Source organism: Alexandromys fortis, unplaced genomic scaffold, assembly GCF_014885135.2.
Source record: "Alexandromys fortis isolate MF-2015 unplaced genomic scaffold, M_Fortis_MF-2015_v1.1 scaffold_12, whole genome shotgun sequence".
NCBI classification, from domain to species: domain Eukaryota; kingdom Metazoa; phylum Chordata; class Mammalia; order Rodentia; family Cricetidae; genus Alexandromys; species Alexandromys fortis.
This window is the reverse complement of record NW_026067937.1, coordinates 18,070,135-18,092,692: the sequence shown is the minus strand read 5'-3', so window position 1 is coordinate 18,092,692 and position 22,558 is coordinate 18,070,135. Positions and strand designations below refer to the sequence as shown.

Below are 22,558 nucleotides of genomic sequence, written 5' to 3'. Positions count from 1 at the left end.
GCTACCCAGAGGAGATACACTCATTCCCATCTTCAGAAGGCTGAGTGTGCGGAGATGACCCAGGTTCTGGCTGTGGCCAAGCACAGCCCATGTGCCCATGGCCTTCCCTGCAGCCTCCGTCTGGACGGGGTGACCAGAGCGCATCAGCTGTGCTCACGCTACATCTGCCCATGGTCAGTGGAGTCATGTTTGCCCAAGGGCATTCAGATCACCCGTGTGTCCTCAGCCCAATTGAAACGACAGAACGCCCACATGCCTGGGCAGAGGTCACTGCTGTCCACTGCACACGGATGTCTCTGCGGGGATTGGTGTGGAAGCCAGGGAAGCTGGGGCAGCAAGAAGGGAGTCAAATCACTTCCTATGCGGAGACTGGGAGACCCCCCCTCACCCAATCAGCAGACATGAGGCTTTGGAACCCAATAACGAATATGACTATGGTCACTCCTGAGGACAGCTATGTCTCCCTTCTGGCCATCATGGCCTCAGCCCTGAGCAACCACGGCAGGATCTTCCTCCCAGCAGTGGATGGACACAGGAAACAATAGCACTTAGTTCTGGAAAAGGAGCAAGGCACAGTCTACACAAGTCAGAGGTGAACCATTCTAACCGTGACCTCAAATATCCCAAAATAACTGTGCAAAGCAGTGAAGCACAGAGGACTGGGGTGGATGAGGACACTGGTGCTAGGTGCTGTTTTGAAAGCTCGCTGCACACAAACTCACCTAATCCTTATCATAGAGTATTGTTATGACCATCTTACAGACAGGGAAACTGAGGCTCAATAACGCAAGCTTGTAAAGTGAGAAGGAAGTACAGCGGCTTGGGTTTAGGTGATGTGGGAGTCCCCTCTGTATGCGGTGACTACCATTGGTTCATAAAGAAACTGGCTTGGCCTGGTAGAGTAGAACAGAGATAGGTGGGTGGGGGGAACTAAACACTAAACTGAATGCTGGGAGAAAGGAGGCAGAGTCAGAGAGAAGCCATGGAGCCAGCCGGAGAGACAGACACGCTGAAACTTTGCTGGTAGGCCATGACCTCGTGGTGATGCACCGATTAATAGAAATGGGTTAAATTAAGATGTAAGATTTAGCTAATAAGAAGCTAGAGCTAATGGGCCAAGCAGTGATTTAGATAATACAGTTTCTGTGTGGTTATTTCTGGAGTCTGGGTGGCCTGGAAATGAATAAGCAGCCCGCTACAATGTTTAGGGGCTTACAGTCTGTGTTCCCTGTGCACAATCTTGACACAAAGATAAATATGTGGGCTGCAAAGCCAAGGACAGAATCTAAGCTGGACAGAGGGGTACTTGCCTATAATCCCAGTACTTTGGGAAGTGGAGGCTTGAGGATCAGAAGTTCATCACTCTTGAAGTCAAGGCTAGCCTGGGCTATGGGAGACTCTGCCTCAAACATAAAGGAGTTGAGCTGGGAAGCTTCTCAGCCCAGGACAGAGTTGCACAGGGAGTTTCTTCCCAGTGGAGAAAAGTCAGCTTCCTGTGTTGTCTCCTTCCTAACGCCTCTTTCCTACGAGAGAGCCAGCCCTCGCTCCTGCTCCACAGAACCCAGTCTCACAAGGTTCTGGGAAACAGAGTCTGCCCCTTTGCCCCCTGACTGCATCCCTGGCCCTAGAGCCAAGTCTCACAAGGTTCTGGAAAACAGAGTCTGCCCCCTGTGCCCCCTGACTGCATCCCCAGCCCTATTGTGCAAGCTTCTATTTCAGCGAGTGTGGAGGTCGCTCTCGCGGTCATGGTTTTTTTAACTGCAAAGGAAAAGGAAACCCATGTCAGAGAGAGGGCATCTTGCCAACCCTACATTCACGTGGCGGGGGGAGGGGGGGACCTTGAATGTGAACTGGGCGCTTGGAAGAAGTCGGGTGCTCGGGGAGGGCAGGGTGGTTTCTGTGAAGGCTGCAATGTGGCAGGGTTGGGACAGCCCCAAGACAACCTGGGGAAAGTGGGGGGTGAGAGACTGTGGAGGTGCAGAGTAAAGGTCGGGGTAGGGGGGCAGGGGAAACAAGAGCCACAGAGAAAGATGCTGGCCCCAGAGAAGAGCCAGGAGACCAAATGGTGTCTAGGTGCCAGCTTCTGAGGCCAGAGAGGTCCTGAGAACATACTGGGCACACCCGCAGGAGTCCACCCTCCAGGCCATTTTTTCTCTTGCTGAGCATCTTGACTTGAAAAGACCTTGAAGCAGGACAGAAACTTAGAACCTAGTGGCCGCCAACGACTCACCTAGCTGGCATTAGGGGGAAGCCTGGGGTAGGGGAAGAAGACAGGAAGAGTCTTTTTGGTGTTCTCCTGTGGCACCCATGCTGGCACCACGAGCGCATGCTTCCTCACGGAGAAACGTGGCATGCCCACTCATCAGCACTGTGGGTCCAGCCCGAGGACCAACCGTTTGGACGAATATCACATTATCAGGAAGGAGGAAGGACTCTCGGCAGAACAGAGAGATCTTGGGGCTGGAGAAGCTGGGCCAGGGGACAGATCAGAGGTTATCTGCCCAAGCAGCAGGAAGTATAGGCAGTGGGGCCTCCCACGCCACAGTGTGCCGTGGAACTCTTCCTAATGAGGTCACCATCAGGTCGTTTCCTACAATCAGCCCCTGAGATCACAGCCCCGCAGGGCAATCCCTGAGCCAGCCTGGGAACCATGAACCGGTGGGAAGTAAGGAGTCTTGCCCTAGCCATCACTCAGCCCAGTTCAGCACCCATTCAATCCACAACCACCAGCCACAGCCAGAGCCCTGCCGCCAGAGCCCTGCAGCCGTGTGGCTGAGAGCAGCAGTGTTTCCACGCCGGTGACAGCTCACCAGGTTGTGCACGGCTACACACTTTGATGGCCTCTGGCCTCAGACTGTGTCCCACTGTCCCTGCCCTCAACCACAGGAGCCAGCTCTTCCTCCGGTGTCAGCAGGCTCATGGAGGCTTGAACTCAGCCATGGCTAGGAAGCTGATGCCAGGCGTTGCTCAGTCAGGGTCCTGTCTCTCTCTCCCATCCCTGCCCCACTGCTTCCTCCCCATCACGGTGACCAAACTGTTACCAAGGGACCTTGTGCCACACAGTCACCGGAAGCCGCTTTTTCCATGGTGACATGACACCTGGATGTACTTCCGTTCCTCCAAAGGCTGCCGTGGGACACCTGGCAAACTGGGGCTCCCATTCTTGGTGTCTTGAGGCTGAGTCCTAGAACGGAATCCTGACTATGCCACTTCAGTCTCTTGTCCTCTTAGGACAGACAGACGACTTCAGATCTGAATGGGAACACAAAGTCCTTCATCCTCATGACGGGACTGGGGCCTTGAGTGACTCCCTTCCTGTATTAGTGCCTGGATTCTCCGTTTATCAAATAGGCTCAGTGAAACGCATGGGGCTCGAAGGCATTCTGGGTGTGAAGATGCTTTGAAACTCCCAGCTCTGTGAGTCTCTCCCAGTGCCACTTGTCCCACACAGCGGCAGAGGGAGGACCGAGGTGGCTTACCTGTTTACAGTCACACGACCCTGAACTTTTGTCTTACTTGGTACTTTGTAGTGCTCCCGGGACACACTGTCCACTAGTGACCTTTTGGCCTCTGAACGTGCGTTCCCATGCAGACCCAAATCCATGGCTGTCCTGAACCCAAGGGCATACCAGAGATCCAGCGGGGAGGCCAGAGCGGCCTGTGGGAAGCAGCCTGCATCCAGACAGCCCCATTAGACACTCCTAGCCTGTAATTTGGAGCCTGAAAAACATTAGCTGGAACTTAAAATAAGTTGGACCTTGTCCCCTGGACATTTCAAAGTCAACTGAAATGGTAACCCAGGGTTTAGCCCAGATTGTGTGGGTGTGTTTAGAAACTGGTGGCTTGAAGTCCTCTGGTGGTGCTTGGGGGTCCTGTGATGCCAGGCTCTGTTGGGGTAATCCTAGCTGCTTGACATTTCTGGTAAGTTTTTGTTGTTTGTTTTTTTGTGTGCACGACTGTGCGTGCATGAGTGTGTGTGTGTGTGTGTGTGTGTGTGAGAGAGAGAGAGAGAGAGAGAGAGAGAGAGAGAGAGAGAGAGAGAGAGAGAGAGACAAGAGAATGGACCCAGGGCCTTTAGGCAATACTGTGCCTCTAAGCCACTGAGCCACACATCACCAGTCCTTTTCTTACTGTGTGTGTGTGTGTGCATGTGTGTGTGTATGTGTGTGCGTGTGGTCTAGAGGATGGACCTAGGGCCTTTGGGCAATGCTGTACCACTGAGTCACATCCACAGTCCTTTTCTTACTTCTTACTTAAAGCCTCGAGTCTCTATTTCCAGACGGGCCTCAAGCTCACTCTGGAGCCTAGGCAGACTTTGGACTTGCAATCTCCAGCCTCAGTCTCCCAAGTCGCTTGACACTGACCTGTGCCACCAGGCCTGGCTAGGTGAGAGCGTTAAGAAAACAAAGCCCTTTTGTCTCTCGAGATGTTGGCTGCTGCCCAAGTCCCCAAGTGACCCCTCACTAAAGCCACTGTCTTGATTCAGGCTCATGCCATGCTGGCACAGCGTGTGGGAGCTCCTGCTCGTCCAGTTGCGAAGTGGGAATAGTGTTCCCCCTGGCAGGGGCTTGTGGGGATTACACGAGGTAACACCCAGTGGAGAGAGCTTAGCAGAAGCAAGCCCAGAAGCAGCGTCTGCCACTGCTGCCTCCCAGATTCCTTGGGACCCCGAGGAAGAATCCAGATGGGCTCTCAGATCTGGAAAGTTAAAGAAAAGGAGTTGGACAGTACGGGGCTCGCCTCTGAGTTTGTTGCCCAGCGGCAAGTAAGCTTCTTCCCAGAGGCGCCACATCTGCCCTGCACATGACAGGCCTGCGACGCCAGCAGCTGCCAACTTGAACTGAGCCCGTTTCGGATGGGGCTCCAGCAATGCCAGCGCAGGCCAGAAAGTCGCATGGGAGTACTAATTAGGTCAGTGGATTTCCCAGGAGCTAGAGGTTAGGGTCACAAGATTTGTGTGTGTGTGTATGTATATGTGTCTGTGTTGTATGTATGTGTGTCTGTCTATATATGAATCTGTATCTGTGTGTGCTGTGTGTTTATGTGTCTTCGTGTGTGTGTATATGTCTGTCTGTGTGTCTGTGTCTGTGTGTGAGTGTATATGTCTCTGTGTGTAGGAAGCTATGTATACATCTTTTTCTGTCTTGAGTTCTTGAAGTGTAGACAATGCAAAGAGTTGCAGAAAGTGATCCCGAAAGCATCTCTCCCGTACTGAATTCTCTGCACTTCTAGAGATCCTGTGGAGCTAACAAGGCTTCCAGAAGATTCTGAACCACTAATGGCAGGCCTGCGAATGCAGCTCAGAGGGTGGAGTGTTTATCTAGCATGCAGAAAGTCCTAGGTTTAAGTCCCGGCACCATCTGCACCATATGGTGACACACACATGTGATCCCAGGTCATTCTTGACTACACAGCACAGGAGACTACACCTCAAAAAAAAAAAAAAAAAAAAAAGGATGCTAAAGGCCAATACAATGAACCCATTCATTCCTTCAAGCATCTATTCCGGAAGGCACCCAAGAGTTCGATATAGCCCTGGCTCTTCCATTCAATGACTTGTCTCAAAAACAGAGTGTGTGCTCCCGATGAGACAGAGGGGTTCATAGGAGGCAGGCGCGATGTCAGGGCAGACTGCAGAGCCGCGTGTGCTGGGCTCTGTGCTGGAGTCAGCCTTCGTGAAAGTGCGGGGCCCTGGCCTCTGCTCCCTGACCCTTGGAGGGAGGCAGCTCACCCCAGTGTCCATCCACAGCAGCCCCACAGCCCTGGGGACTGAATCTGGGCATGACTTCCTTGCTGCAGGCATCTTACAGCTGCCCATAGGCCGGGAGGAAGGACAAGGAGGCGTTTCAACGAGACAGCTCCTCAAATGCAGAGGAGTCCAGGCTACAGACGAAGGACACTTGCTCAGGCAAGAAACATTTGGGGTTTGGTGAATTCTAAAGCATGGTCCCAAACGCCAGTGGCTTCTACCCTCTCCTACACAGTAGATCCAGGGGGCCAGGGAACAAGGACAGTTCCCTCGATCGCACGGACACTTGCCTGGAGTCCACCCTATGAGGACTCAGCTCGGCACCCGACCTGTTAGCAATGGTTAAGCATCACCCAATAGGCCCTCAGCTCAGTACCCCTTCTGCCAACACTCAGTTCAGCAGCTAGGCTATCAGCACTTGGTTCAGAATACATGCTGTCTCACTCAGTTCATGCTAGAGGTACGAAATCTTTGAATGTGTTCACTCATGAGTGTGAGTATGTGTGCTTGTGTGTTTGTGTATGTGTGCAATGTGTATATGTATGTGCATGAGTGTGTATGTGTGTAGTGTGTATATGTGTGGTATTTATGCGTATATATATGTACGTGTGTACTATTGTATGTGTGTATATATGTGTGCATATGTATGTGTGTCTCAGCGTGCTGTTTACATGTATATGTGCATATATGTGCATGTGTGTGTCTGCATGAGTATGTACATATATGTATGTATATGTGTGTATGAGTGCATGTGTTTGTATGTGTACGTGCATATGTGTGTATATATGTGTGTAGTATGTGTGTTTGTGTGTATATGTGCATGTGTGCATATATATGTGTGTGTGGTGTGTGTGTATGTGTATGTGGTGTATGTGTTTGTGTGGTGTGTGTATGTGTGTGTGAATATGTGTGTGCTTGTACCATGCTAGGCCTCATGCTACAGCACACAGCTCAGCACCCACCCTAGCAAAATTCAGTTCAGCCCTCATCACTTTGCATTTCCTCTTGCCATACACACACACATCACCTAAACATGGACACACATACACATACCATTCACTCATCCATACACATGCATACCACTTACACACACACACACACACACACACACACACACACGTTTCCCAGCAATCAGCACAATAGATCCCTTACAAGGCATAGAAGGCTCCTTACCTAGGCCTTCTGGAAACTTCTGTCACTAGCAGACCACTGGAGGCCATGGTGGCATAATCAGCTAATGCTAGGACCCCTCCCCGCCCACTCTGCAGTAGAAAGCCCTAATAGACCACTCTTGACTGCTTTCCACGCAAACATTCCTCAGCTTGTGGTACCCAGAGAAGTCTAAGCCAAAAGGCCTTTGCCTGTATCCTTCTGCTCCAGCCCCTTGCCCTTCCTGTAACCCAGCCATAACCACATGATAGACAGGCTCCACGGAGACCCGTTTGTACCTGCTGTGGGTTACAGCTGGATGAGGGACCCCCTCCTCATTCTGAAGGGGTTTCACCAGGCAGATGGGATGAGAGGTTCTGATGCAAGCTTGTCAGGCTAAGGAGACATGGCCAAGGTCTCCTCAGGAGGGCCTGCATCTCGCTCCAAGGGCGCTCTGGAGGTCTGGCTAAGACTGGTAGAAGTAATCCTAGGGCTTCCAGTGTAGGCTCACGCTGTGTGGTCCCTAAGCCTTTGGATCAGGAGGGAAGTCCTGGGCCAAGGTTCCAGCCGCAATCAGGGGGCCCAAGTGGGGAATCTCTTGTGGAGATGAGAAAACTTACATAAACATCAGTGGCTGTTTGTGCTCACCTTTGCATATTCATAAGGTTTTCTGGGTACCGGCTGGAGGTTTTACAAAATTTCACACCTACCTCTGTGCTTGGCATCTAGTAGGACCTCAGTAAGTGTGGCCTGGGAATTCCCACTGCGTGCAGTGTTAGGCCCAGCCGTGCCTTCTGAACCAGAATCCTGGGACTCCATGTGTTCTGCAGAGGAAGCTTGATTTCCCTTCACCTGAAACCCGGTCATCTCTTACTCATTGCTGATGACATCAAAGTGTGAGCCGTTCCAAGCCTCAACAGCTTTCCTGTGACTGAGCGTGGAGGTCACTGATAATGAATCTGCCTCTGGTCCCTCAGCCCACACAGGCTGCACCCTCCCCAGGCTGTTCTGAGCATCACAGTATGCTCCATCTAATTGTCCCTAGAATGTCCTGTCTCCCCCCAGGGAGGATGTCATTCTGTGGACTTGCAGGAAAAAGCATGGAGACATGAGGTGAGCTGATTTAAGTCCACCGCATGACCATGGGGCTGGGGAGGTGGCTCAGTCATCAAAGTGCCTGCCGAGTAAGCATGGGGTCCTGTGTTTGGACCCCCAACACCCACGTAAAAGCCGGACATGGGGGTGAGCATCTGTAAACTTGAGGCTGAGGAAATAGAGACAGGAGGATGAGTGAGTTCCAGGCCAACGATCTTTGCCCCCCCCCCCCTCTCTCTCTCTCTCTCTCTCTCTCTCTCTCTCTCTTTGTGTGTGTGTGTGTGTGTGCCTGCTAATCACTAATTAGGAAATCACTAATTAGGAAAATGCTCTAGTCTACATACTTGCCTGCAGTCAGATCACATGGGGGCATTTTCTCAATTGAAGCGCCCTCTTCTCAGTTACTGTAGACTGTGTCAAGTTGACGTAAAACTAACCATCACACTGATTGATGCAGGTGCTAGTTGAACACTAAATTCAGCTGGATGGTTTGGGTTTTCAAGAAGCCAAAGAAAAGTGTGAGATGTGGCCAGGCTTAGCATTTGTAATGGCAGAAGGTTGGGCCCTTGGGAAACCTCAAGGAGATTCCTCGGAAGAGAACAAAGGACGAGACACACTAGCAAGGATGTGGGGGGGGGGGCACGTATTCACTCCTGATGAGAGTGTGAACAGGCGCAGCCACTACGGCTATCAGTGTGAAGACGGCTCGAAAAGCTACCACTGCCATATGACCGAACATTAGCACTCCTGGGCACATGCACACACAGAAGTTACACACCAGCAGAAAACCGGCCTTGGTGTGCATGCGCAGAGGAGTGCAGAAGGAAAAGGTGGCACATCCACAGAATCCTGTTTCATCAGTCACTGAGAAAAATGAAGTCATGACATCTGCAGGGAAACGGATGGAATGGGAAGCACTGGGTGAAGTGAAATGGTCAGACTCAGAAAGATAAATACCATGTTTCCTCTCATAGGAGGATCCTTGATACTGATTTTGTCACACAGACACACATAGACACACAGACACACAGATTAAAGACAGACACACACACAGAGACACACATAGACACAGACACAGAGACACACATAGACTCACAGACACACATAGACACAGACAAACAGAGATAAGACAGACACACATAGACACAGACAGACACACACACATAGACTCACAGACACACATAGACACAGACAGAGATAAGACAGACACACATAGACACAGACACACATAGACACACAGACACACATAGACATAGACACACAGAGATAGACAGACACACAGACACACATAGACACAGACACGCAAAGATACAAACATACACATAGACACAGACACACAGAAATACAGACAGACACACAGACACACATAGAAGCAGGGGGGACTATTGAAAGGAACAAGGTGGGGGACACAGGAAGATGTGGGGAGTGGAATGCAAGAGAGACGAACAAGGGCGTAGTACATAGGATAATGCCATTCAGAACCACGGCTCTATGCTAATTTTAGAATGTTCCTTGGGACCCGGGGTGTGGGGGCAGCTAGCTCCCTTGGGGACCAGAGTCTGCAGAGGTGGAAGCCTTAGCTCAGAGAGGCAGAGAGAGTCTGTCTCTCACTCCGTTTCCTGGTTGGTTTCTCACCTCTGATTCCACACCAGGGGAAGATAAATCCGGGAGAGAAGGCCCAGGCACTCTCTGAACAACCATCAGGAAGTAGGTGGCTCCAAAAGAAATTGGACATTTGGGGGCTGGCCCACTTAAAGTAGACGCTGGATAAATGGTAATACCAAACGAAAAGGGACTAACAAGCATGGGGACAATAGTAGACAAGAGGTTCGGGCATTTGGGTAAGGCTTTATCAGTGACCCTTCTTCTAACATAGTGGCCCCACCTGCTGCTGCAACTGCAGAGCCTCTGGGCTGTGGACTCATCCTACATCCTGACTCCAGGGCCTCTCCCTGGCGAGAAAGACTAACTGGCTTGTCTTAGATTCTCCTGCTACCAAGGAAACTAGGCAATGTGGACAAGGTGTGTGTGTGTGTGCGCGCACACGTGCACACACACATATGTACAAATGCCGTAGTTGTTGTGGGGTATCATCCTTCTTGTTCTTGAGACCAGGTCTCCCACTGGCCTGTGCCTCACGAATCCAGCTAGGCTGCCTGGCTATCGAGCTCCAGGGATCTGCCTGTCTCCTCCTCCCCATCATTGGAACTAGACTCATGTACCAGCATGGGAATCTGAACTAGGGTCTTCATGCTAGTATGACAACTACTTTAGGGACCAAGGTTTCTCCCCAGGACTAAGACACCCTTAAGGGCATTTTTTACAAAGCAACCCCCCCAAAACTGCAAGTGTAATGAAAACCTGAGGAGCAGGGGTTTTGGAGGCCAGTAACAACAGGGAGGAGTCTCAGCCTCCTTTACCTTGGCACTCACTGGGTCCTGAGAAGCTGAGCAGCTTCCAGAAGTCTGATATATCTAGAAGGACAGGAAAGGAATGCAGGATTTGACAAGGACAAAGAGCTTGACCACCTCCAGCATTCTGTTAGAGCGACCACAGAGGAATGACCCAGAAGGAGTCCAGTAGACCATCGGAGCCATGTTCATGTCAAGCCCAAGCTTCTTGGTGCGGGGCTGAGGCTGTGCGCGCCAGGCGGGCACTCTCCCTTGCTATCCCCTGGTCCTAAGAAGCGTCTGTGGAGAGTTGTGTCCTTGAGTGGGTGAAGGTGATGTGAAATTAAGCATTCTATTTAGACAACCCATGAGTCAAAGTAGAAGTCACAATGGAAATTAGGAAATGCCTTAATGAAAAGATAATAAAACCAAAACATATCCAATCTTCAAGGATTCAGCCAAAGCTTGCTTAAGAGAAATTTATAGCCGCACATGCGTCAGAGGAGGATAGGAAGGAGGAGGAAATAATGAGCTGAGCCTTCGAGGGAGAGCTTAATGAAAAGCAGGAAAGGGAGCCTAAGAAGGGGATTAGCAGCAGCAGGAGGAGCTGGGGTGGAGAGTGAGAGAAACGGAGAAAACGACAAAGCCGGTTATTCTTTCTCAAAGATTCATAATGCAGAGACGCTGTCCTGACTGATTTTGCTTTAAAGGACAGAACATGGTAATCAATATCAGGAACAAGAAAGCTACGGCTGTTAAACATGAGTCAATATTCTGGGCCATAAGGACAATGAATTTTACATTTTAGTTGAGAAAGAAATTCTTTCACAAACTCAGCTTATTAAACTCGCCCCATCTGTGGAGACATATATCTATTAAGAGACAAAAGTTGTAATGAAGAACATTTCCGCAATGAATACTCCAGGCCCAGTGGCTGATTCTTCCAGACATAAATCTTGCACAGTCTTTCAGGGAGTGGAAATCACTGAACTCATCTTTGAGCTGTAGTTACATCAAAATGTGGCAAAGGAAAAAAGGGCTAGAGACTTTCACCTCGCGTGGACACCAGCACGAGGTGAAATAGGACACACAGATCCTGACTCTGTAGAGAGGACAAACACATCGCAGCCAACGTGGAAGTCCATCCTAGGATGGCGCTCTGAAATCAACCAGCGTGGTGAACGGTGGGGATGGAGACTAGGGCGGCTGGTCAGCTCTGGAGATCCGGAACAAGCTCCTGCTGAGACTCAAACACTAACAACAGTAAAACCGGAGAGGAAGCCAGGGATAGAACGAAACAGATTAGATGCATTTAGTAACTGCAGGCCTCCAGCAAACGTCAGACTGACTGTTCAATACTGATATGCTTCCATAGCATTTGAGATTAAGGTGGGAGGCTATCTGTCTCCACCTCTGTTGTTAGTTATTATACTAACGATTTTAGCCTTTCCAATAAAGCAGGAAAAAAATTAAGATATGAAAAGAAAGATAAAATTGTGGTTATTTATATACTACATCATTGGCTATGTAAGAAAAACACACAAAAATACATTTCACAAAAGTATCAGAACTAATAAATAAATTAAACGAGGGTAGTTGGGCAAAAAAAATTTTAATATGTAAATGCCAATTGATGCAACAGAAGCAAAAAAACAGAATCCAAAAAGAAAATATTGATAAAATATATTAATATAACACTTGTTCCTGCCTTTTATCAAAAGAGACAGTGATGGGTGAAAGGAAAAGCCACGAACAAGATAAGAACAACATAGACCCAATGAATGTCTCAGATGCAAAAAAGTAATCAGCTTCTATAAGGCACCAAACCAAGAAGGACAGACAATATGTAGAAAAATGGCAAAATGAGCTGGAGGCATAGTTCAGTGAGAGAGCTCACCCAACAGGCTCAAAGCCCTGGGCTTGGTTCCAAGCAACATGTGTGCATGCACGCACGCACGCGCACACACACACACACACACACACACACATGCTTTCATGAAGCTGAGTAGACATTTGAAAGATACTTCTGGTGGTTAGTGTTCGTTGTTAACTTGACACAGCCTAGAAAGTCTGCGATTTTTTGCATATCTGTGGACCATCCTCGTGATTAAGTTAATTGACGTGGGAAGACTCAGCCCACGGCGAGCGGTTCCATTCCCTAGGGAAGGTGAGCACAAGCAAGCTCGAGTGAGCCTGTACGCATTTGTTCCCCTCTGCCCTTGATGTGGACTGGATGGGATTAGCGGGAGGTCCTGTCTGGACTTCCCCACAACGACGGACTGTGACCTGGAACTGTAAACTGAAATAAACCCCCTTTCCTCTAAGCTGCTTTTTATCAGAGTATTTTATCATGACAACAGGCATGGAATTAGAATAGCCTTTACCCTCCAGAAACATCAGAGAGACAGAGTCAAGCATACACTCAAAATGGCAAAAGAGGCACAGTGCTGGTGAGAACGCATATTCCAAGACCCCCGTAACTGCTCAATGGCTGAGAACCCATAGAGCAAATCCATAAAACTGTGTCTCAGTATGCACTGCGCTGGGGGCGTGCATGCTCTGACTCAGGGCTGCCCCTCCTTGATATGCACCATGCAGACAACGCCACACCAAAAGACAGGCACAAGAAGTCTCTAAGAGCCCCTTTTGATTAAGACCAAATCTAAGTATATCCAAATGACCAGCAATAGAAACGTGTCTAAATAAATTGATATATTCGCATCTTGCATTTTTTACAACATTAGAAAAATGAATGAACTGGGCTGAGGAGAAAGCTCCGTAGGTAAAGCACTGGATACACAGCAAGAGAAGCTGTCTGGATCCCCAGGATGCGTGAGTTGACAGCCGGCCGGCGGCCCAGGACTGTGGCCCCAGGGCTCCTACAGCGAGACGAGAGGCGGAGACAAGTAGCCTGGCATTCACAGCAGAGGGTAAGAAAGAGACGCTGTCTCATACAAGGTGAGGACCACTACCGGAGGCTGTCCTCTGACTGCCCATGTGTGCTATGGCGTGCACACGCTCATATCACAGATGTATAGATTAAGTCAGCCAATGGAAGCATGTGCATGCTTGTGTCTGTGGAGGCCAGAACTCAGCGCTGGGTATCGTTCCTCAGGCATTGTTCACACTGCTTTGTCTGCTTGATTGGTTGCTGCTTCAGATTTATTTTATTTTACATTGTGAGTGTTTTGCCAGCTTGTGTACAGAAGGCATCAGATCCTCTGAAACTGGAATTACAGGTGGCTGTGAACCACTATACGGGTGCTGGGAACCAAACTTGCATACTCTTAAAAAAAAATAAATAAAACAAACAAAGCAACTGCTATTAACCACTGAGTGATTCTCCCAACCCTTCTCTGTCTCTCTAGCCCCACACCTTGTTTATCGAGATGGGATCTCTCACCACGTGGAGCTCATCAGATAGGCTGGTTGGCCGGTGAATCGCAGCGAGCTTCCTTTCACAGCTCTACTGCCTCCCCAGTGCGGGGACGCCAGCACACGGCTCTTTATATAAGCTCTAGGGGCCTGCGTCCTGTGAGTACTAGGCTGAGGTTCTATGCGGAGGAGCCGAGCCAAGGGTGGAGGCCATGCGCTGCTAGGAGAGCTCTCCAGAGCTCCGCTGACCCTCTGCTCCAACTGCTCCTGCCCGGAAAGAAGGGTTGTTGGCCATCACACAGCTTTCTCTTCCTTCTGTCTGGTGCTGGGTTGGTCCTGCCAGGGAGCAGAATTTGGTGACAGCTTTTGGGTCTGGTTTGCCAGCAAGGACGTTTGGCTGGGTGTAGGGTTTCCATGGCGCGGACGGCCCACAGCCTTGCATTTCTTCTGGGTTTTGGTGATCTCGCCGCATTGCCCAAATGGCCTTCAGCATGGGACGGTCCTACAAGTGAGGAGCTGTGTGTGCCACACTGAGAATGGCGACTTCGTGGGTGCTCAGCCTTTGCAGTGATTCTAGGTCATCTTCATCTCCATGCAAGGAGACAGCGAGCCCCTCGTGGCCTCCAGGCATTCACAGTCTCAAGCAGGTAAGGCTCGCATGCATGGTTCATTGGCCTGTCTCATTCATACCAACCAGGCTTCTTGGAAATGGATCTGAAAAATCCACCCTGGAGCCATTAAGTGAGGGATGAGAGGAAGGCTGGAGGACCCAGCTTAGGGTGTAAGAGACTCAGGAAGGTGAAAATCCCCTCGGCACCATTGGTCACAGCTGTGTCTGCTGAACCATCTCTGCATCCAGACCACCATTCTCAATCCACAGCTCATGGCCGTTGCTTGATTGGCATTCACTGGGTAGACCATTTATGAGAAGCCCCATTGGTTCCTGAGTGGAAGGAAAGATGAAACCCCCTGCCTTCGTGAAGCTGACATCCTGTGGTATCCCCACCCCAGGGCCATGAAAGCTTGGGTTTCTCTTGTTCTGGCTGCTTCATGGCTCAAAGTGATGTCCTTCGTTCAAAAATAAAGACAGTGACACTGGGCTATAAAAAAACAAACAAAACAAAAACAACAACAACAACAAAAAACCCAGCTTCCCTGGCAGAGTCTAGAAAAGGAATAGAGAGGGACTGGAGAGGTAACTTAGTAGGTAAGAGCCAAGCATAAGAATCCGAGTCTGGATCCAAGCACCCACATAAAAGCTGGGTGTCATAGCACACACCTGCAACCCCAGGGCCGTGGGAGGCAGAATCGGGGTTGCTCGGGCTTTTCTGGCTGTCATCTTCGCTCCGGGTTCATAGAGACCGTGTCTTAATGGAACACAGTGGAGACCTGGTAAGATCAGGACACTCACCATTGTCCTCTGGCCTCCACAGCCGTGTAACAGGCACACGGACGCACACATGCAACACTATGTATGTACAAATGTAGAAGGGATGAGGGGATCTCTCAGGTGGGATGGTCCTTCTTTCAGGCAGGGTAGCAATGGTTGGGGACATTGTTAGAAACTCAAGGAGGCCGGCATCTTTAGGAATAATCCTATCTGAAGGGACCTTCAGAGTGTCCTTTCCTTTGGATGTGGTGAAAAACTATTTGGGGAAAAGATACCAAGTGAGCCCAGAAGTATTCGTGTCTACCGTCTTGTTTCCTTGAGCCATGACTTTAAACTGAGCGTGCTCAGTGATGCCCATCTTAAAACGAGCATGCTCCAGAGTGAGCCTGCCCAGAGAACTTTCCATGGAGAATGTATGGACTCTCCAGATAAAACCTGTTCCTCCCTCACTCCCTTGTTACTGGGGGGCTTCGGAAATCACTCCCACGGCCTTCTTCCTTACCTGTGATATTAAATCTTTGTCCTCTCTCTTAGTTTTTGGTCATTTTTTTTCTGACCACTCTTTCCACTGTGCTCCGTCCCAGCATGGAGCAGCCATGTGTCCAGAGTAGGAAAGGTATGTCCCAGGGCTCCAGGAGAATACTGTGTTAGAAGAACATCCCACACTACAAACTGCCGAAAAGACCTAGGAAAACACACGCACCCTTGGAGAACTGGGAAGAAGTGTTTCATCCGTGGCTGCTTGGCGTCATGGTTTTGGAAGAGGAAATTTAAGGAGATACAAATGGCTGTTCATGTGTTTGTCCCTCCATCCAGAGTATCAGGGACAAGCCTCACCAGTCACAGAGGTGACTAGCCCTGCACTGAGGGATGGCAGCAAAGCTCTAGCCACCCAGAGCTGAAACCAGTGCGGCCGCAAGAGCAAGGCAAAGGGCACCGCCAGGAGAAGGGAGGTTTCGCCACATCATTGCGTCGTTCTGCTCTTCTGCAACGTGGAGAACGGCGATCTACAGAGTTAAACGCAAGTGGTTGCGGACGGCTGTTCTAATTTCCTTCCATTGCCGCGCTAAAACCCCAAGCAAGAGCAACTCGGGGAGGAAAGAGTTTATTTCAGCTTATACTTCATCACTGATGAAAGTCAGGGCAAGGACTCAAGCAGGAACTGAAGCAAAAGCCGTGGAGAAACACCGCGTGCTGGTTCCAGTCCAGGCCCCGGCTTAGCCAGCTGTCTCCGTCCAACCCAGGACTACCTGCCTGGAGAGCAGGCTGCCCACAAAGGGCTGGGCCTCTCAGATCAATTAGACATGGCCGCAGGCCAATCTGATCCAGGCAGTTTCTCAAAGGTCTGTCTTCTCGGATGACTCTAGGTTGTGACAAGTTGACCGGGCTAACAGGATGGTGGGGAACTGGAATGAGGACAGAGAAGGGCAGAAGACACGGGGAGACAGACTGGGTGCGCACAGGGACACAGATTGTGCTACCTTGGGTGAGTCTCTTACGTTCGCCGAGTCTATTTGATTGTCAATAAAATAAGGATGACTCTTGAGAGGTAAAGACGAATGAGGTACAGCGGGTGATAGTCATTTATAAAATGCCTTGTCAATAAAAAGAAGGAGATTTATTCTCCTTTAATTAATGGATATGACTAACATTATCCAAGCTGTTGTGAAGATGTTCACATATAACTGCACCCCACTGTCATAGTCCACTTGGGCACAGGCCCTGCTGGGTCCCCCAAAATAAGATGTGGCCAGACAGCCCTCCGATCTACACTCTCCCTAGGCCAGCACGGAGGTGATAAATCTTTTGTATCGACCCAGAAGAAGGCTTCGGCCACAAAGACCAATTCACTATCCGAATAAATCACAAATTGTCCCTGTGGCAAATTCCTCAGGCTACACAAGGCATCACAGTTCTTCGGATGGGAAGGGAAGAGCCTGGCTGGACCTGAGCCCAACTGTGTCCATCCGGCCTGGGAAAGGCGGAACACACCCCAGCTGACCACATGAAACAATCTCTATGAGACACAGATGTCTGGTGGGCGTGGTGCAGTTTAAAAGCTTTCTGTGTCTGCCCCACAGACTCCTTCATCCCCGGTCTATCTGGCTCAGGGGGCTGGAGGGAGGTGTTGTTGGGTGTCTGGGTAGCGGTGTGCGAGGGCTGAATTTCTCCTAGTGGTCGTTGTCTTCTGTGCCCGCTGAGTGCTGCCCGCTTAGCTATACTTCTTGTTTAAATTAAACTGAGTTAAAATGAGTTTTGGTTGGGGAATCCCAAAGCTCCCTCGTGAGAAAAAGTGGAAGCACTCAAGGGTGATATGAAATTGAGGGGGGCCATCACTGCACTGGAGTCCTGGGCTGGCGAGCTCAAGGTCAGGGGGTCAGTCCCTTCATGAAAGGAACCATTCATTTCACTCTGCCTTGTGGCCTCAGAAGCCACCCTTGACCTTGGCCATCTGCCTCCAAGAAGACCCTTCAGTCGCCAGCAGGACAAAGTGAGAGGGAAGGACCTGACTCACACAAACCCATCAACCCCATGAGAAAGACGACCCAGAATGTGACCCATGATAATGCACCAGCATCTTCAATTCTGCAGGTGAGAATTATCCCATTCACGTTAGCACACACACATGGAAATACAGACGGGACCAATGGATCAGATGTCCCGGAATCGGGGATCACTGAGGCCTGGGGTTTAGTTCCTGAGTTCAGCTAATGGATAGAGGAAGCTAAACGAGTGTGATTCACACCTGAGGGCCACGCAGTCAGTTTTTATCTAACCATAGAGGGGCACAGCTGGTGTGGATAGCTACAGCCAAAGATAACACAGAGGCCTGGAGAGATGACTCAGCAGTTAAAGCACCTGCTGCTGCTCTTGCAGAGGACCACGGTTTGGTTCCCAGGAGCCATAGCTGGACACTCACAACAGCCTGTAACTCTAGTTTTAGGGTATCTGATGCCCCCTCCTGGCCTCAGTGGGTGCCTGCAGACACATATTCTCTCTCTCTCTCTCTCTCTCTCTCTCTCTCTCTCTCTCTCTCTCTCTCTCTCTCTCTCTCTCTCTCACACACACACACACACACACACAAAATCCTCCTCCTCATCCCCACAAGGTGGAGAGTCAGAGCCCCGAAGAGTCAGCAAAGAAGCTATGGATTCTTCATTTTCCGAGCTTCAGATTTCTCTTCCAGACAGCTTTCCTGCCTCTGCATCCGTGAAGGCATCATCTCTTTGGAGATGGAAGTCTCTGAATCCTTGGAATAAATGCTCAAGCATCAGTGGGGAAAATCGTGTCATCTGGCTTTTCTGAGGGGCTCACTCCCAGAGCATGCTCCGATGGGTGGGGACTCCCTCTCTCTCCCCTCTCCAGCTTTGAGGACACCTATGCTTGGCCCATGACAGAGCCTGCAAGGGCCCACGTGAGGAATGGGTCTCTGCAAAACAAGTGTTTGGATGCCTGAGTCACCTGGGAATTTATCTACTGCTTCCAGCAAGCCTTTGTTATGCGTTGAGCAATGTATGCCATCTGCCTGGCCGACGGCTAGCAAGCCACATAGTCTGTCTTCATGTCCCTACAGTCTCGTGAGTTGGTCAAAGCTGCGAGACTGAATCAGTCACAACTCACAACAGTGCTATCAAAACCTCAAAGCAACATGGTTCAGCAGGGCGTGACAGTTCACACCTTCAATCCTGTCGCTCAGGAGGGGGAGGCAAGAAGATCACCCTGTGTGAAAAGCCAGCCTGGTGTACGTTCAAGTTTCAGGCTAGCTAGGACTATAGAGCAAGATTTTGTCCTTCTGTCTCCGCCCTTCCCAACAATACGGTTCGGATAAGATGGGATTTTATTGTTCCTTCACACAAAGTGGAGAGTGAGCAGCGGAGACGGGCGCGCCTTCCCTGTTCTGGCTCTGACGGCCTGAGTGTATGATCTCCATTCAGTTAGCCCATGCTCCTTCACTACCATCCACAGCCTAGCACGGAAAGGAGAAAAGCAGATAGGATACATGTCTGTTTGACTGGATTCAGAAACACTTGGGTTTGCTTAACTTGCCGTTCCCGAGACACCTGTGTCTCAGGACTGATACCAATGCGGCCCAGTTCATTGGTAGATGAAGACAACATGTCACCATGGCAAGGGGTTGGGCACCGCTGGGCCCTAGGGCAATATTGAGGCCCATCTTTGAATGTATCTGTGAGTTTGCTTCCAGAGAAGATTAAATGAGGGGGAAGACCCACCCCGAGTGTGAACAGCACTGTCCCATGGGCTGAGGGCTCAGACTGAATAAAGAAGGCCTGTGGTTTCCTCACCATCACGGACCGTACGTACCCTTGTACCGTGAGCCAAACAAATCTTCCCTCCTTTAAATTGCATACTGCTGGGTATTTCAACCACGACATAAAAAAAGAAAACTAATACAGAGGGAAAGAAAGGTGTGGTTTGTATAACAGTTTCTGACTTGAAACTGTCACTCATGAGATCCAGGAAGACCTTCCTAAGATCATAGAAGCAACGAACCACTGCCGGGGGAGGGGATTCTGATCATCAAGGCTGCCTGAAGAAGATTCTCCAATCTCAGAGCTGCCTGCAAATCTCTCAGAGAGGCCCAAGGTTTAAGCATTTGTGAGTCACAAATCATGAGTCAAATCACCCCTGCTGGGGTGGGCTTTCATTGGGACAGCTGCTTTCAAGTCAGACATGCTCCCGAAAGTCACCCTCCACACACACCCCTGCTAGTGAGCCCAGTAAACTCACCGGTCCAACAAGTGGAATTTGGTATAATTGTTACTTTGTTCTCTCACCAATTGTGTGTGTGTGTGTGTGTGTGTGTGTGCGCGCGCGCGCGCGTGTACCCGCACACATGGTCTCTGCAGGGAAGGTCTTGCTCAACACATAGCTTCACCTCCATACAACCCATAACCCCACCTCTTGGAAGCCATGCTGTTTCTTATGACCTGCCGAAACATAGGAAAAGGATTTTCCTGAGGGAGCCTTGCTGTCCTTTAAACATCGTGGATGAAGGTGGTATGATGGGGAGAATGAGGGAGGAGGCATCTCCAGTGAAGTGAGGGTGTCGCCAAAGCTCTAGCTCAAGCTGAACAGATGGGGAAGAGCCACAAATGCACAGGGGCAGGAGGTGAGGAAGGAGGAATGGCGTCAAAGCAGACTGCAATGCTGACCGTGGGGCCAGTGCGAGTGTGTTGCCCTTGGAAGGGAGGAAGGGGACAGGACAGGACTCAGAGGCAGACCAAACTCGATGAGCTCTTAAGGGCCTGTGTTCCAGGACGGTCCAAACTCAAAGTTCTAACAGGATGTCTGGTGTTGCCTCTCTCATCGCCTTGCCCACCGTTCTCACAGCTGTGTTGGTGCTGATGCTGACGGAGGAGCAGATGCTTCTCACCAGAGCAGCCCTGGATCCCCTTAGCGTCCTCCACTAAAGGAGCTCCCGAGGAAAGCACTTACATGGAGCATTTACAAGGAACATTCATAGGGAACACTCACAGAGGACCATTCATGGAGAGTACACACGGGGAGGACTCATGGGGAGCACCCATGGAGCCCTTGAGGGGAGAACTTACAGAGAGGACTTATGAAGGAGCTCAGATGAGGAGGACTCATGGGGCAAACTGGCCTGGACCACCCGTAGGGAGCACTCTTGGAGGGACACCCACAAGCATCCCTCACTGGCAGCAGCACCAGAGTGATCAAAGGTACCAACATGGCTTAGAGAAACCACTACGCTATGCTACTACATGGATGCTTTGGACAAGGCCATTCCTTAAAATTCTCATCCTGAAATCCTAGGTCCCGTGGAGCTAAGTTAGATCTCAGCCCCGGAGTTCCGCCAGGACATTCAACCCAGACATTACTCTGAAACGCCTCATCCTCCTTTCTCTTGTCCCCTCCCTCTCATCGCCTTTCTCTGGCTCTCCTAACTTCCATCTCTCTCTCTCCATGCCTGCATGCCCCTCCCTCCTCCTGTCTCCTCTGCATGCTCCCAAGCCGCCTCCTAAGCACCTCTGATTTAAGAGCCCAGTCTTCCGGTTTCTTTCCTGTGCACATGCCCATCCCTGCTCTGAGGCTGGCCAGCACGGCCTCCCTCTGGGTGCCCCCTTTTCTTCAGACTTTCAGGAGTGCACTGGACCATCTGCTTGGCCTGTCAGGTAGAATGTGTATGAAGGAGTCCATGTCCAGCCCCTTAGTCTGCGCATCCCTGGGATGGGCAGCTCCGTTTTCCCACTGGCGGCAGACATTGCTTTCCAACGCCCAACCTTGATCTGTTGGCAAATATTATTGACTGTATCTGCAAAAGAGATCCACACTTGACCCTGCTTCCACCCTGACCAGAGCCAACTTCTGCTTTCCCTGAATTGTTTCTCCAGTTCTGGGATCCACGTCCCTGCTGCCATCACATGCACTCCCCTCAGCCATGCAGCCAGGGGACGCTGCTAACGCTGGAAAAATGTCACATCTCCAAGTAAGAGATGGCTGCCACCTCCGCCGGAGGAAGACCAAGGGCTCAGGATGGCTTCTGTCTTAATCCCTGTCCTGTTGCTAGGGAGAGACATCATGACCAAGGCAACACTTAGAAAGAAAAGCATTTGATTGGGAGCCTTTTTACAGTTTCAGGAGCTTAGTCCATTGTCATCACGCCGGGGAACCTGGCAGCAGGCAGGCATGGTGCTGGAGAAGCAGTGAAGAGCATCATGCTGATCCGTAGGCAGAGAGAGAGAGAGAGAGAGAGAGAGAGAGAGAGAGAGAGAGAGAGAGAGAGAGAGAGAGAGAGAGAGAGAGAGAGACTGGCAAGGGCTTCTGAAACCTCAAAGCACACTCACCGCAATGACACATTTTTTCCAACAAGCTCACACCTCCTAATCCTTCTCAAATAGTGCCGCTCCCTGGTGAGCAAACATTCCAATGTACGAGCCATTCTTACGCAATCTCCACAACCTCCACGGCGCTGGTGACGTCCCTTACCTTCCTCCTCTGCCTGCTTCTCCTCCTCTTGGTTCCCTCCATCTCCAGCCACTGGCCAGGCCCGGGCCTGTCCCCAGAAGTCTGCTGGACTGGATCTCTTTTTTGCCTTCAGGCTTTGGCTAAGCATCTTGTCTGCAGGTATTGCCTGTCTCACCCAGAGGGGAGGTTCTAGGATTGCAGCCACATGTGCCAAGCACTGGTGCTCCCTCTCTGTTTACGGTCTGCTGTTGGAAATAGCTGTCCTCTGCCACCTGCTTCCTCCACCGTGATGTCAACTGCTCAGTCGCACCTCGCTGGGATGAATCTGTCTTCCAATGGTCTTTCCCCCACGGCCTCCACATGTACCGGTTCACGCTGCTTCCTGTCCTTTGGGTTCCATCTTACTTCCCTGAGTCTCTTCTCTCACCAGCTCAGCATGCTTATGAAACACACATAGGG

The 22,558-nt window shown here is 50.5% G+C and overlaps 1 long non-coding RNA gene across 1 annotated transcript; it reads left to right on the top strand.

Annotated features, from left to right (window-relative positions):
• The first annotated feature begins 3,820 nt into the window (after positions 1 to 3,820).
• On the top strand, positions 3,821 to 21,753 carry LOC126504715 (uncharacterized). Its single transcript, XR_007592694.1, has 4 exons — positions 3,821 to 3,921; positions 13,128 to 16,634; positions 17,578 to 17,740; positions 18,258 to 21,753. It is a non-coding gene; the product is annotated as an uncharacterized lncRNA (long non-coding RNA).
• Positions 21,754 to 22,558: the final 805 nt, after the last annotated feature.